The sequence below is a fragment of the Peromyscus eremicus genome, chromosome 20 (genome assembly GCF_949786415.1).
Source record: "Peromyscus eremicus chromosome 20, PerEre_H2_v1, whole genome shotgun sequence".
Classification (NCBI taxonomy): Eukaryota; Metazoa; Chordata; class Mammalia; order Rodentia; family Cricetidae; genus Peromyscus; species Peromyscus eremicus.
Genome location: NC_081436.1, coordinates 57385464 through 57400753, shown reverse-complemented (window position 1 = coordinate 57400753; position 15290 = coordinate 57385464). Strand labels below are relative to the sequence as shown.

Sequence of the window (15290 nt, the reverse complement as noted above, 5' to 3'; positions counted from 1 at the left end):
CTAGCTATTGGTCATTCAGCTCTTTATTAAATCAACCAGAAGTCACCTTAGGCAAAGACACATCTTCACACAGTGAAGTGTAAACACATATCCCACAACATAGTATCAGTCATTTAATACTACATACAAGACCTATTTATCTAGGTCAGGCAAACAAATGCAAATTTCTGGTCAGATTCGACTGAGCCAGACTTGCTAAGAAATAGTCTAAAACAGCCTCAAGAAACTCCTTTTAGCTTTTGATTTCCATGGCTCTTCTCTACATGGATGCCTATCAGGCTTGGACTTTGTACAATATTCCACATCTGCTAGTATTTTACTCTTTTTTTCATTCTTAATATGCTTTCATCACCCTCCCCTGTTCCATGTTAAAATGTGATCATTTGACTCCTAAATCTTCCCTCCACTTGGTTTTTCTGTGAGGCTGACCATTAAGCTATAAACTTCTAATACTTTAGAAACTTTAAATACTAGTGCAATTTCTGTAAAATTCCAACAAAGCACTTTTAAACCTATTTCAAAAGAATAGATTAATTTGTTTCCTTAGGCTTTGTAAATAGTAGGTTGAGCCAAAGGTAAAAGAATATCTTATTATTATCTGCATTACTGTGCTTTGGAGCATGTGACTAACTGGCCCAGAACTGGGAAGAGACTCCTATAATGAAGCCAGGTGCTAGAACAGCACATGTCCAGTGTGTTCATGTATAGAACACATCAAATAAGTAAGCTATTCACAGACATCCATTACATAGCAGAGGCCTGGAATAATTAGTGTGCTCCTGGAAAGAGATGAATGTGGACAATAGACATTTATGTAGAGTTCACATTAAGGGATTACTGCATTATTTTTGAAACATAACCATCTGTAATTGGAAATCTAATAGTTCTTTATGTCTTGTTCTTTTCTGGTTTCTGCTAAATATTTCTACTTTTTTTTTTTTATCTGAGTCTAGATGTGAGAGGCTGCTAAGTGGAATAGTATTTAGAAGTTAATAAAACTAAACTAAACTTGCCAGGTAGCTGTTGAATAAATAGGATGTTCAGAGTATACAGAATCTGGTATTAAAAGATACTTAAAAAGATACTGTTGTCAAAATATGTAAAAACCATGACTCTTTTCTAATATGTAAATGATATAAATAAATTAACATATATTTCATACACTCAGCACAAAATGATAATTTTAATCGCCATATATATAAAGATCATCAGTATTTGCATATATATGATCTTTTTCATGGCATTTCTTAACCCTGAGTTCCTAGTTTTGAGTTCTACCTGAATATCTCATTGATGATCTATCTTCAATAATAATGCTTTATTCACTTTATTGAGACCAAAAAGATCATTTGCAGAAAGATTATAAAGCATGAGAGGCTTTGATTAACAACCTATTTGCTTTTCAGAAAACCCAAATGTTACTTAATGGACCGAGACCGATTTGAGTAAATTTGTTATTTTAACTTGAAATACTAATTAAGTGCATCTAATTTTCTTTAGCATTAAAAGCAATAGCTATATAGAAGAGACAGGTGTACAATGCTTGGCACAGAAGGTCACAAGTTAAGAACTGCACCAATAGTCACAGCTCCCAGTTCTTTTAATTGTTTTTATTTTTATTATTTTATGTATATAGGAGTTTTCCTAGATATATACATGTATGTCACCTGCATGCCTGGTACCCAAGGAGGCCAGAAGAGAAGATCAGATCCCCTGGAGTCACAGGTGATTGTGAGCCATGATGTGTGTGCTAGAAATGGAACTGGGAACCTCTGGAAGAGCAGCCAGGTTTCTTAGGCTACTGAGCAATCTCTTCATCACAGCTCCTTCAATTTTGATAACAAAATCTGCATTATTAGAAAAAATTATCTATCCTGTATTTCCCATATGAATTTGATCTTAAAATATCCACATGGCTTGTCTTTCCTTGTTAATAACTCCATCTAATAAATTCAATAAGTGTGTTCGGAAAATAAGTTAAAAATATTCTTTTTTATGCTTTGTCAATAAGTTTATTATCCTTATGAAAAGAAAATCTTCATAAAAAATTCCTTTTCCTTTTTGCAGCCTCCTTCTGGGCTCTGAGGAAGGTTGTCTCCATTTGAAATCAGTGACCTGATTTCTCTTGGCAAGTAACATTTTGATACAGCTCCACCTCTTTGTATTAACTTCCCTCTTGGGCTTCTTCTCTTTAACTGGATTCTCAAGGATAGCAGCACAATCTTCTTGCACATCTCCTACATGTCTGGAGTTCTCTTGTTCATTACGTGCTGAGAGAACTGTTTCTTACAATCATCTCCATCACCGTCCATTGGGTAACACATGTAGTTTGCACTATTCTGAGCCAGGCTGTGCCTCTGCTCGACTTCTGCACTGAACTCCTTGCTTCAGAGTTATAACCAGGGAATCATTTGGTACTGTGAGGGATAGACAAGGCTCCATCCACAGATCCCTTCACAGCCCAAAAACTTTATTGCTAGTTGTGGTTTGGGCATTATCTGCATCCAAATACTGGCCAGCAGCAGACCATTACAATATACTGCAGCATAATCTGTCAGGTCAACTTTAACAGTATATTTTGGTAGTTCATGTGAATATGCTGCACAGACCATCTTATTCCCTTCTGTATAGACATAAGAAACCCAACAGATGGGATCTCTCTTAGTTAAATGAACTATCGTTCTGTATTTGGATATATTGTTCTTATTTTTGTTCCAGATCACCAACTATTTGTTGGCATGGTCAGTTTTCCCCTCTCATCATCTCCTAAATTTCACTTGATATATCTTACCAGAGTCCTCATTCTTGACTTTTACGACTCAATCTTGCAGAACAGAGACCTGCAGTACTTACACCAAAGTGCCCAGGGGTCACTTCCATGTAACAATACACAGAAAGTCGGGCAGAGCTTTTTTCCAAGCATTTTTCCTAGGTCTTAATTATGTCTAAAATTCAATGAGGGAGGTGAAAGGACACGGACAACGTCACACAGGAAATGAGTGGCTTTTCATGCGGGAGTCACAAATGTATCGCATCTGGTTTCCTCTCTTGTCCGTGTATCCGTTTTAAAGAGATCAAACCACTTGGTTTTTGGTGCTTGCTCTATGACACTGGAACCATAAGGTCCCTTGGGACTCTACTGGGTAACAGCACCGTGAGCTGTAAATGGGGGCTGCCCGTATGTTAGCTCGGCTGAGACAAAGTCGGAAGTGCACTGAGAGCAGGCTCCGTGCTTTTTCTCCAGACTCCATAGAGAAAGGCTACAGACGTCCATGTTTTCAGCATGTCCCATGGTCAGACTCAAGACGGTCCAAGCTGCAAAAGCAAATCTTTGTACTTCCTTAATTGGTGCTTCTACAAGGGGGAGTGAGTCTCTAACATATTTTTCCCAGGCCTCTCTGGAACGTTCTATGGCTTATTGCTCAGAAAGGAGGAAAACAAACAGAGACAGACCTTCTTTGTGTAAGGGTTCTCAGCCTGCCAAACTGGCGGGATAAAGAGGCGATTTCCTTAGCGTTTGCAGCTTCGCTCTGACTTCTGCACAGGGAAGTTGGGAAATATTTATTGTAGAACGGGGCCCTGGGAGATTATTCTTGGAAGGCACAATCTCTGTGAACCTTTGTGTGATGACCTAAAAATGTCTTTCAGCTAGAATTTTGCAAGTGAGATGTGATTGTTTCTATCCAACACACACACACACACACACACACACACACACACACACACACACACACACACTACAAAAAACCAGAAAACAAATCTTCATATTTTGAAATTCAATCATATGGACTTAGTTTTTCTTGCTGAAGGTAATTTATATTTCCAGAGAAATGAGAAAGGGAGGTGTGTAATTTAGGAAAGACTTCAAGATAGTATATTATGCTCTCTAAGATTTTGTGAACCATTGAAATTTAAAGTAATAATATTTGTTTATTCATCAAACAGTGTATTTTAATACAGAACGGTGCAAAATAAGAAGAAATACAAGCATTCAATTTCAGGGGCTCACAAAATGTATTAGTATCAAAAGACAGAGTTAACCTTTGGTATACTCATCTGATTCCAAGTGCTCTATTTAAAATTTCCATCTTTCTTGAAATAATGTTTCATGATTCTCATACCATCCCTTGCACTCTTCCTTTTCTCTAGGTTTGTGTCTTAAGTTAGTGTCCTAAGTCAGCCTGAGTACTTGGCTAACGGAATAGGGTGCACACAACTATACTAATGGCATGTGCCAGGGTCCCCAGACAAAACAAGCAAGGGTCAACATTCCCAGGCATGTTGGTATCTATTATGACTAGACTTTAGGGCAATGTATCTCCTGCAGCTAATTCTTCTGGCTGTCTTGATTCCTAACTGGTCTCCAGCTGACAGGGTTTCAAGTTTTCCTTCGTATGGTTGCATCTAAGCTACCTCTGGCTTAGCACTGGCTTCTGCCATGTGCCTACATTCATCCAGTTCCCTCAAAGTCAGCCTGTTTCATAACTTTGGTGTAAATCTATCTTATCAAACTAGTATGAAAAGCTCAGCTTAAGTTACAGGTTTTTTTAAAGAACCCCAGGTTAAGTTTGGAGGCCACTCTGCCTGACCCCTAAATGATGCTGGTCATTATGTTCATCTATACCAGCTGATGACTCAGGGATGTACCAGAAGTGGCCTCCTTCAGGAGCCCTTAATGTGGAGCAAATATAGTTCTTCTCTACTTTTCTAGAATGTTCTCACTTCTTCACTCAGAAAGGACATCAGGAGATGCTTATTTCCTCAGACTTCAATTTATATCCTTTCCATAAATTTCCTAGCATGGTCAGTTTTGAGGATTATTTTATTTTGCCCAGATCATATACACTTCTTTACATTCCATTGCCCTGCACACCACAAACAATCCTTGAGTTTACTTTTATTTCCTAAAAGAGGAATGAAGTCTCTGTGGGATTGGAGCGTTCTGTGATTATAAAAATGGTCTTCTTCTACCTTGGGGACCAAATCTTGCCACATTCTTCTCTTCCTGATAGCTAAGTTCCCCCACCAAGCTAATGAATTCTTCAGGTAAACGGGAGTAAAACTTCATATTTAGGAAGGCAGAAAGGAGCACACATGGTTAATGCTGAAGGCATCACCCTGTTTACACTTAAGATGCAGGCCATGGTGGCTGGAGAGATGGCTCAGTGGTTAGAAACACTGGCTTCTCTTTCAGAGTACCCAGGTTTAATTTCTAGCACCCATATTGCAGCTCACAACTGTCTGTAACTCCTGTTCTAGGGGATCTGACACCCTCAAACAGATACACACGCAGGCCAAACACCAATGTACATAAAATACAATACAATACAAATAAATAAATTATTTTTTAAAAGATGCATGTTATTTCCACTTGCCTTTTTTCCAGAGATTAAATACTCTTGCCCAAATCTTCTTGTCAGGAACGCTAAAGAAGTGAATGTTACCACTGTGAACTAGTGAGAACAGAAACTATCAACCACTTCTTGCAGTCATAATAAGCAGCACAAGGTGTTTCCTAGTTAAAAGGGAGGTTTATTAGTGGCATAACTTACAAATGAAGGGATAGGTAGGTCGCAGGGTCTGGAGAAGATGTAGCACAGTCTGGCGTCGGTGTTCTCTGGAGAACTCTGCTAGGTCTATCTTTAGTGTCCAGGGTCCAGGAACTAAGAGAAGGCGGTGCATCCAGATCTTGGGTCTTCAGGGCCATCTCTTGGCCCCGCCATGTAGGCCTGATAGTTACCCAAGCCTCAATGAGGGTTGGAACTTCCAGACCAAAGCTGGAATGGCCACCCACTACAGTTTCCCTAGTAGAAGCTACTTTTGTATGCAGAGGAGTCTTCCATGGAAGAACAAGAAGCCCTGAAGGCTGATAGTGCAGGAGGCAACATGCCCCACACCCCACCACGATTCCCCTCACTCTCACAGGAGTGACTGTTTTTACACAAAGGCTCTTAAATGAGGAGATGGACAAAGCAGAGAAAAATGGAAAAGGCCAAGAGTTGTACAAGAAAAATGGAAGGAGCATGTGTGGGGAAATCTGCAGGGATTTCTTCCACGTTCGCGGAAGAAGGGGAGACAGTTTGGAACATGACTGAGATCTGTAATCTTTTATTTCCTTTCCCTCTGATGAGAGTATACATATGATGTAGGACACATTAGATGAGAGTGTAAGGGAATGAATCCATAAACTCACTATTTGTTTTATTTTTTCACTTTGCATTTCTGATCAGTGTTATTCCTTAAGAATTTTGATGGTTTAAGTGATTCAGGTTTTTTTTTTTTTGTTTGTTTTGTTTTGAATTTGCAAGCATCAAGTCATACATGGAACAATTTGATCTGAAACAGATTGATTTTTATAACAAAACAGGTAAAAATAACCATTCTCTAGAGTTTTTATCACACAAGATGCTGAGACAGAATACATACTGTGTCCTCTGCCTGGAAACTCCTTTCCTCCTGCTCTTTCTGTATTTTACCCTGTCTACTGCCTAGCTCTGCATAGCAGTAGTCCTATAATGAGAGCAGACTCTGTGACTCTTTATCATCCCATCCTTTACTGTCCCTGCTTAGTGCTTATCATGATTTCAGGTTCTGTATTTACTTGTGCAATTTTAAAATGTTATCTATGTTGCACTATTTTAAATGTTAAATATCATAGTTCATTCACCAGAGAATAAAAAAAAAGGGACAGAGACTCTGTCTCCAGTGACAGTGAGTCTAGCTAGAACAAAGGGGAGTGTTGAATCCAAATACCTTTGATCATGGACAGGGCAATTATTTCGTTAAGCACCAAGTTGTTTTCCTTCTTTTTTAAATTGACAAGAGCCAATATCCACACCCATTATTTCTCCATTCAATTCACAATCCTTTTTCCCCTTTCTCTGTGATGATATTTTATTTGCACACCCCAATAAAGCTTATCTGAAGATCAGAGGGAAAACCAGCCACTATATTAAATATAGAAGTCAGGTAATGGCAGCACATGCCTTTAATCCTAGCATTCAGGAGGCAGAGATCCATCTGGATCTCTGTGAGTTCAAGGCCACACTGAGAACAGAACCAGGCATGTTGGCACACACCAGCACTATTATTACCAGCACTAACCATGGAGGTCTGGAGGTCTGTACAGACAGACAGGAAGTGATGTAGCTGGGCAGAGAGAGGAAGTAAGAGGGCAGAGACAGAAAAGCATGTAATTGTGGGTATACAGGAAGTAGGTCTCTCTTTGACTGAGGATTTCTAGCAGTAAGAATGTGGCTGGCTTCTTCCTGCTTCCCTGATCTCTCAGTTTTTACCCCAATATCTGGCTCCGGGTTTTTTATTAATAAGACTGTTTAGGAATTTGTCTTACCTTTCTCCCTCCCTCCCTTCCTCCCTCCCTCCCCCTCCCTTTTCTTTTACCCTCCTTTTTTAAAATTGTACAATCATGGATGCTGTATGTATTAGAGAGAATATGTATATAGAAGTATGTCTTTGTCACTGTTCTATTGCTGTAAAGAGACACCATGACCAAAGCAACTCTTAAAAAAAAAAAGGCCTTTAATTGGGGCTCGCTTACAGTTTCAAAGATTTAGTCCATTATCATCATCATGATGGGGCACATGGCAGCATGCAAGCAGATATGCTGGAGAGGTAGCTGAGAGTTCTACATCAAGACCCACACTCAGCAGGATGAGTGAGACACTGGGCCTGGCTTGGGATTTGGAAACCTCAAACCCCACTGACATACTTTCTCCAACAAGGCCACACCTCCAAATCCTTCTCAAGCAAGGCCATTCCCTGGTGACTAAGCATTCAAATATATTAACCTATGGAGACCAGGGCCATTCTTATTGAAACCACCACAGATTGTTCATGTGGACATGTGTGTACCACAATGTTGAACGGAGGTCAGAGATCAACTGTCAGTAGTACATTCACAACTTCGGCTTTGTGATCTGGGGATGGAACCCAATGGTCAGGCTTACTCAACAAGCACTTATACCCACAAAGCCATTCTGATGATTGTCAATTTCTTTGCTCTGCCTCCAAGTTTGACCCCCACACCCAGCGAACAAGGGGGAGGGGACATTTCCTTCTACCTTCCCACTGGCTGGGAGGAGACAGATTCTGGTAAAGTCAGCAAAGAAGGTGCTAAACCACTGAAGAGCTGTGCACAGAAAATGTGCTGGGTACTTTGTTTAAACTCTTGTCACAAACAGCTAAAGTACTAGCACAAAAGTGAGGTCCAGCCCACTTTTAAGCATGCTCAAGGTGTACCATGTATGAATGTGAACGCTGGGTTCCAGGTTTGTGAGTTTACTAACCCAGATGCCCGGTGCTTGCAGCTCAGTATCTGGATTATCTGAATGCAGTGCCATTTCAGACACTGAGCTCAGTAACTGTGCATTCTGAGTTCTTTACTTAGGGCCCTTCAGAAGCAAGCCTCTGGTTCATGATTTCAGCACCCCACCTTCTTTTTTTTTTAGTGCACCTGTGCAACAAAAATCTTCCACTTCCAGGAATTATGGGTTATTGAGCTAAGAGTGCCAGCTGCATGTGAATAGAGAAGTCCTGTGGTTTGAAAATAGCATACCCACTTCAGTTTGTATCCCTTAGGAAAAGCTGGCATCACCCCATTTTTGAGAGTCCTTTCAGGGCCCGTTGTAGAAGGAGGGCCCCTCATGCTTGAATCCTTGAATTGTCTCCATTTCTTCAGAATCTGGCCCCTGGAGAATAGTTCCCCTAGTACAGGCTAGCACTTCGTTCCTAGAATCTGACCTAACTTCCGTGTTGCTCACTGTGTGCTCCTTTCAGCCAGTTCCTGGGATACCCTCAGCACTTTCCTCATTAGAGTGCTTGCCAGCTGTTTACCATGTGTCTTAGACACATCTGTGGAGATCTTCATCTCTTTATTTCTACACACAAATCAGCCTCTCGGGGACATCGTCATGGTCTGTCTAGTCTCTGGGTCGCCATCACTTTAACCCCTCCCTGTTTATCTGTGTCTGCCCACCACATATATTTACGCAATTATGTCTTGTTTTTTTATTGTTAACTTGAACCTACTTTTAATAGCTTCATCATGAATGAATGAGCTTATAAAAAGAGTAATGTGTCTTCCTTACAAACATTTTTATATGAATTCTTCTTTTATAGGCCCTGAATGACTTGATTTATCCAGGAAAATACAATAGAACACAGATGTGTGGGCCAAGTGAGCTTGCTCGGTAGTGTCCTGTATAAAATGCTCTCAGGCATGTAAACATAACAAAAGATGTACAGCTTTCCCCCTTTGGAGGCCTTTATTCTTTTTCCCTCAGGCTTGTCAACAGTTGGTTTGTAAATGAAATCTGTGGGATATTTCCTTAAATATATCACTACCAAAATGTGTGATTGAATGCTAAAGCTCACAAAGAAATCACTTTAATAAAATCATTAAACCATTTAAATTTGTTAAATAATCTTCCCTGCCAAGTTAGGACCTTTTGGTTCATATTCTTGCTCATAGGAATTTCTGAGGTGGTTTTTTTTCCCCCCTGAGCCGTTGAAAATGCACTCTGATGTACTAGTGTAACATGGTATGCTGGAGTACTACTGGGTGGGACCTTCATCAAGGATCCATTGTGTAGAATTCATTGAAATAAAATTATACTTTATATTACTAGTTTGCTTGTGAAGAATGCCTATATTCACCGGTAACTGTGACCACAATAATTAGCAATTGATTTTCTTCTACATACCCAAAGTGGATGTGGGATAATAATATGCACTAGAGAATTGAACCTTAGTTATGATGTAAAGAGCTGTGTGCAGGAATTAACAATAGCAAGTGGGATATTTTCAGTCAATAGCAACATTTTAATCCTGTCTGCTTTCACAAAGTTTCTCAAACTGTGGAGTATTATTCTAGATAGTGTGTGTATGTGTGTATTTGTGTGTATACTAGACAGTAGAAGTACACAAATATTTTATATATTATGTATACTTTAATAAAATATGTATAATATAGTATTATATTGCAATATGATCTATTGTGAAAATTATATTGCAATATACACTTATTTGTAATTTATGTGAACTGATAGTAACACAAAATTATATTCAGTTATGTATACTATTTCAGAAATTTTAGAGAAGTCCATAAAAAGCTTACATCTGAAAAGAGCTTACTCTGCATTCTGAAGAAAATACCAGTTTAGAATTTCCATTTTAAGACACTCTCCCCTAACCCCTCAATAAAATATAGGTTATATGAACCAGAGTTTTTAGTTAAGAGGTTTCTCTTTTAAGACAGAAAAAAAACACTGCACATTATTATAGTTTGTGGTGTGTGTTTAAGGAGAATGAGGAATAACACATAATTTCAACTTATTTCTGGATTTAATATGATTATATATCATTTTATAGCAGAGAAGTAAAATTATTATCTTATAGTTGATTTTTCATTCAAATGAGCTGAGTGTTAGTCACTCAAAGAGACAAATATTTTCTGTGAAAACCATTACCAGCCAGTTATTTCAAAGAAATAATAAAATCCCTATCCTCACGAGTCCCATCACAAGCACACGAATTTGTTAACAAACATAAATATTTCTACCAAACCCAGTGATCTGAATTCAACCCCCAGAACCAACATGATATAAGTAGAGAACTTACTTCAACAACCTAAAATAATAAATAAATTAAAAATGGAATTGAAAGGTTTACCATGTCTACATCATATGGTCAACCTATTTCTAGCTTTGTGAGGGAACTTTATTTTAATTTCCATAGTGAGTGACACCAGTTTGCACTCCCCCAAACAATGAATAAGTAATTTCTTTTGTCCACATCCACACCAGCATCTGTCATCATTTATTTACTTACTTACTGTGATGGTTTGAAAGAAGATGCCCCCATAGGCTCATAGGGGTGGCACTATTAGGAGGTGTGGCTTTGTTAGAGTGGGTGTGATGTGGTAGGAGGAAGTGAATCTCTGCTCACTTCCTGCTACCTGCCAATCTGGATGTGTAACTCTCATCTCCTTCTCCAGCACCATGTCTGCTTGCACATTGCTATGCTCCCTGCCATGCTGTTAATGGACTAAATATCTGAACTGTAAGCCAGCGCCAACTATATATTTTCCTTTATAAGAGTTGCCTTGGTCAATGGTGTCTCTTCACATCAATAAAACCCTAACTAAGACAGTTACTTACTTACTTACTTACTTACTTACTTACTTTGCTTTAGCCTGACTAGGGTAGGATGAAATCTCAAAGTATTTTTAATTTGAAGTTTCCTAATGAAGTATTTCATTTGGTGTTCTCCATGCCCACTTTTTAAAATTAGGTTGTTTGTTTTCATGGTGTTTAGTTTTTAGAGTTCCTTGTATATTCTGGATGCTGACCCTCTGCCAAATGTATAGGTGGTCAATATTCTCTCCATTCTGTAAGCTTCCTCTTGATGTGATGGTATCTATTGCTATACAGGAGTTTATTTCATGTGGTCTCATTCATTAACTGCTGGTCTTAAACCTATGCTACTATGGCTTTGTTAAGAAAAAAAAACAAAAACAAACAAACAAAAAAAAACAACTTCCTGTGACTAAAATTCAAGAATATTACCTACATCCTCTTTTTATCAGACTCAGGGTGAAATATCTTATACTGAGATCCTTGATCCATTTGGAGTTGTGTTGTACAGAGTGGGAGATAAGAATACTGTTTCATTCTTCTGCATGGAGCCATATAATTGAACAGCCATTTGCTGAAGATATCACTTTCCCAGTATGAATCTGGCCTCTTTTTAAAAAATCAAATGACTGTAGAAGGGTGGGATTATACTGGGCCATCAGTTCTAATCCTCTGATCAATATGTCTTTGTTTTGATTCCAGTTCCATACTGTATTGGTTACTATGGATTTGTAGTATAACTTGAAGTCATGTGTGGTGATTTCTATACAGCAGTGTATTTATTATTTGGAATTATTTTGGCTTTTCTAAAAATGAGTTTTGAGATTACTTTTTCAATTTCTATGAAGAATTGTGTTGGAATTTTGATGGGTATTGCAATGATACTGTCAAGATACTTGTGCATCCATGTTCTTTGCTACTCTATACACAATAGCCAGGAAATTAAACAGCTTAGATATTCATCAGCAGATGAATGGATATTGAAAATGTGGTTTGTAATGGATAGTGAAATGTGGAATATTGCTCAACTGTAAAGAAAATTAAAGTCATGAAAATCAAGATAAGTGCATAAAATTAAAAAAAATCATTTTGAGTGAAGTTTGTTTGTTTTTAGAACTGCATATGTAAGTACTTTATTTATATCACTTCTCTTTCCTTCTATTACCCCCAACTCATCTAGTACCTCTTCCACTTCATCTCAAATTTATGGCCTCCTTTTCTTTAGTTACTATTGTTACATAAACACACACACACACACACACACATGCACCCTGCAAAGTCCATTCAGTGCTACTTATTTGTATATGTTTTTAGGGCTGACCACTTGGTGTTGAATAACCAATTAGGGGGCTTATCCTTGGGGAATACTGATTCCCCCTTTTCCAGCAGTCATTCATTTCATGTAGGTCTTCATCTATTGCTAAGGCCTTGTTAATACTTCTTCAAACCATGCTGGCATGCCAGGTCTTGTTTAGATAATCATATTGTTAATATTTTTTTTAGTGTGACTTCCCTGTCATATATAGAGGACTCTATCTCACAACTGATACCCTGGTCCTCAGGATCTGTCAGTCTGTCCTTCTTCTGAGATATTTCTTGAGCCATAGGTGTATGGTTTTTGATGTAGATGTAGTTGTATGGAGATGGATAACCATTATCAGTTGTACCTGCGTTTTGATCATTTGTGGTCTGTAGTGGTATCTGCCTGCTGATAAAAAGAAGTTCCTGTGATGAGGGGTGGTAGCCATCTGTGTAGAAGTATTGAGAATGCAATTTGAAATTGTACTGATTTAGGAAAGTGGCAGTAGTCTCTCCTCCTCTAGGTTCCATGGCTTCAACAGCCAGGGGTAGTTGGCTAGTACTACAGACTTCCTCCCATTCAGTGGGCATTATATCCAATTAGATGTTTACCCCAAGGTATACACGCTGCTACTACACCTTGGGTGATCTCTTGCCATGATGATTATTGTGGTTTATAGACACCATAGCTGTGTAGAACTATTGATTAATTTTTCTCCCTTAAAAAATTGCATAGCACCTTTCAGTACTATCATCTAAAGATCCCCACTGCTTTCTTTCATATTTATCTCTTTGTCACACCTGTATGCTGCTAGTCTCCTCTCTAGAGGTCCTTCTGTGACCCCATACTTTATGGTTCCACTGAACTTTTCTGGTATTTGTGGGTTACTGTTGACTGTATACTTATATCTGCAGATTCAGAGCCAGCAACCACAGATAAGAGATAACATGTGGTGTTTGCCTTTCTGGATCTGGATTACCTCACTCAGTATAAAATTTTCTAGTTCCATCCATTTACCTGAAATTTTCATGACTTTATTTTTCTAGGAGGAATGAAAATGATAGAAAAGAAGATGGCAGTTCCTTTAAAAGTTGAACATAGAGTTACCACATTAACCAGAAAGTCTGCTCCAAGGGATAGACCCAAGGGAAATGAAACTATGCATCTTTATCAAAACATTTCAGGAATTTTCATAGCAGCATGACTCATGATAGCCCACAAATGGGAAAACTCAAATGTCTGTCAACTAATGGCCTGATAAACAGCATGTGGGGTATAACTTACAGAGTCCACTTAAATAAAATTTTGTAAGCAAAATTTCTTTTCTATTTTTATTCAATTTTTTTTACAATGTGTTTTGATCATATTCTTTTCATCTCGCAACTCCTCCCAGACCCTCCATACCTTTATATCCTCAACTTCATGTTCTTTCTAAAAAGGAAAAAACCAAGACAAAAAAATAAAAAAAGTGCCTCCAAAAGCTATGGAGTCCACTTCGTGTTGTCCAACTATTCTTTGGCATGGACTCTGACCTGGAGTGTGGTTCATATACCCAGTGACACTCCTTTGGAAAATATTGATTTTAACCTTCCCAACAGATATAAACTGCAAATAGCTTCTTGGCAAGGGGTGGAAATTTGTTTCACTTACCCTTCTCTATGCTGGCATTTTGTCTGATTTGAACCTGTGCATGTCCTGTATGTGTTTTCACAATCGATGTGAGTTCATACTTATATCAGTCCTGTTGTGTCTGGATAACACTATTTCCTTGGAGTTATCCATTAACTCTGGCTCTTACAATGTTCCTACTTCCTTTTTCATAAAGGTCTCTGAGTCTTTAGGGCATGAGTTTGGTATGCATATAGGGCAGAGTGCTCCAAAGTCTCTTACTCTCTGCTCATTGACTATTTGTGGGTCTCTGTGTTAATAACAACACTGCAAGAAGAAGCTTCTCTGACATGGGTTGAACAATGCACTGATCTGTGTATGAGTATAGCAATATGTCACTAGGAGTCATTTTATAGTTATATTCCCTTAATATAATAGTGTTGGTGGGTTTTCCAAAAGGACCAATGACATCTAATCTTAGGTTCTTGTCTACTTTTACAGTGACAGGTATGTGTTTATTATATTACATGGCCTTGAATCTGATGTTAAAAGAATGGTTCATTACTTCCATAACATTTGTGCCACTGTTTCATCAATACATCTTGCAAGCAGGTCACTGTTGTAGGCCACAAGATTTGTAGCTATATGATACTATTTTTTTCTCTTCTAGCAGTGTGCAGGGTACCTTTCAGCATTATGAATGCTAGTCAGTAAGCATGAATGCATGAATATTTTAGTTGGGCACTAGCTTGATTTCTCTGTTTGATGTCATAAGTAGGTTGTGTTTTAGGCAGTAGGACTTTAACATCAGGTTGTGGAGGGTAACAAATAGCCTTGGCAAAGAGCCTGTAATGTTTTGGGGTCCCTTTGGTTGATTATTAATCATAGAAAAGTCCCCTGTTTCAGAAAACATTAAGTATGGATATTGTATAAATTATTAGCTACCTACCCCTAATACTTTAAAAAAAACCCTGACTTTTCCTTCCCCAGAAGTCATCAGTTTATTCATAGCTCTTCAGTTTTGGGGTAGGGGCTTATGAATCCCTATGCAATCTATGCTGGAATGCTGACTGGCCTTATCTCAAGCATGTCGTGGGCAGGCAACCACCCCTGCTGTGAGTTCATTAGTACAATAGTCCTGTCATATTCAGTAGACACTGTTTCATTGCAGTCCTGCCTGATCTTATAATCTCCCACTCTCTCTTTTGCAACAGTTCCTGAGTCTTAGT

At 38.5% G+C, this 15290-nt stretch overlaps 1 pseudogene; it reads right to left on the bottom strand.

The window, feature by feature from the left end:
* Positions 1–2038: 2038 nt before the first annotated feature.
* LOC131896416 (large ribosomal subunit protein uL18-like) lies at positions 2039–13043 on the bottom strand (annotated as a pseudogene).
* Between the last annotated feature and the right edge of the window lie 2247 nt (positions 13044–15290).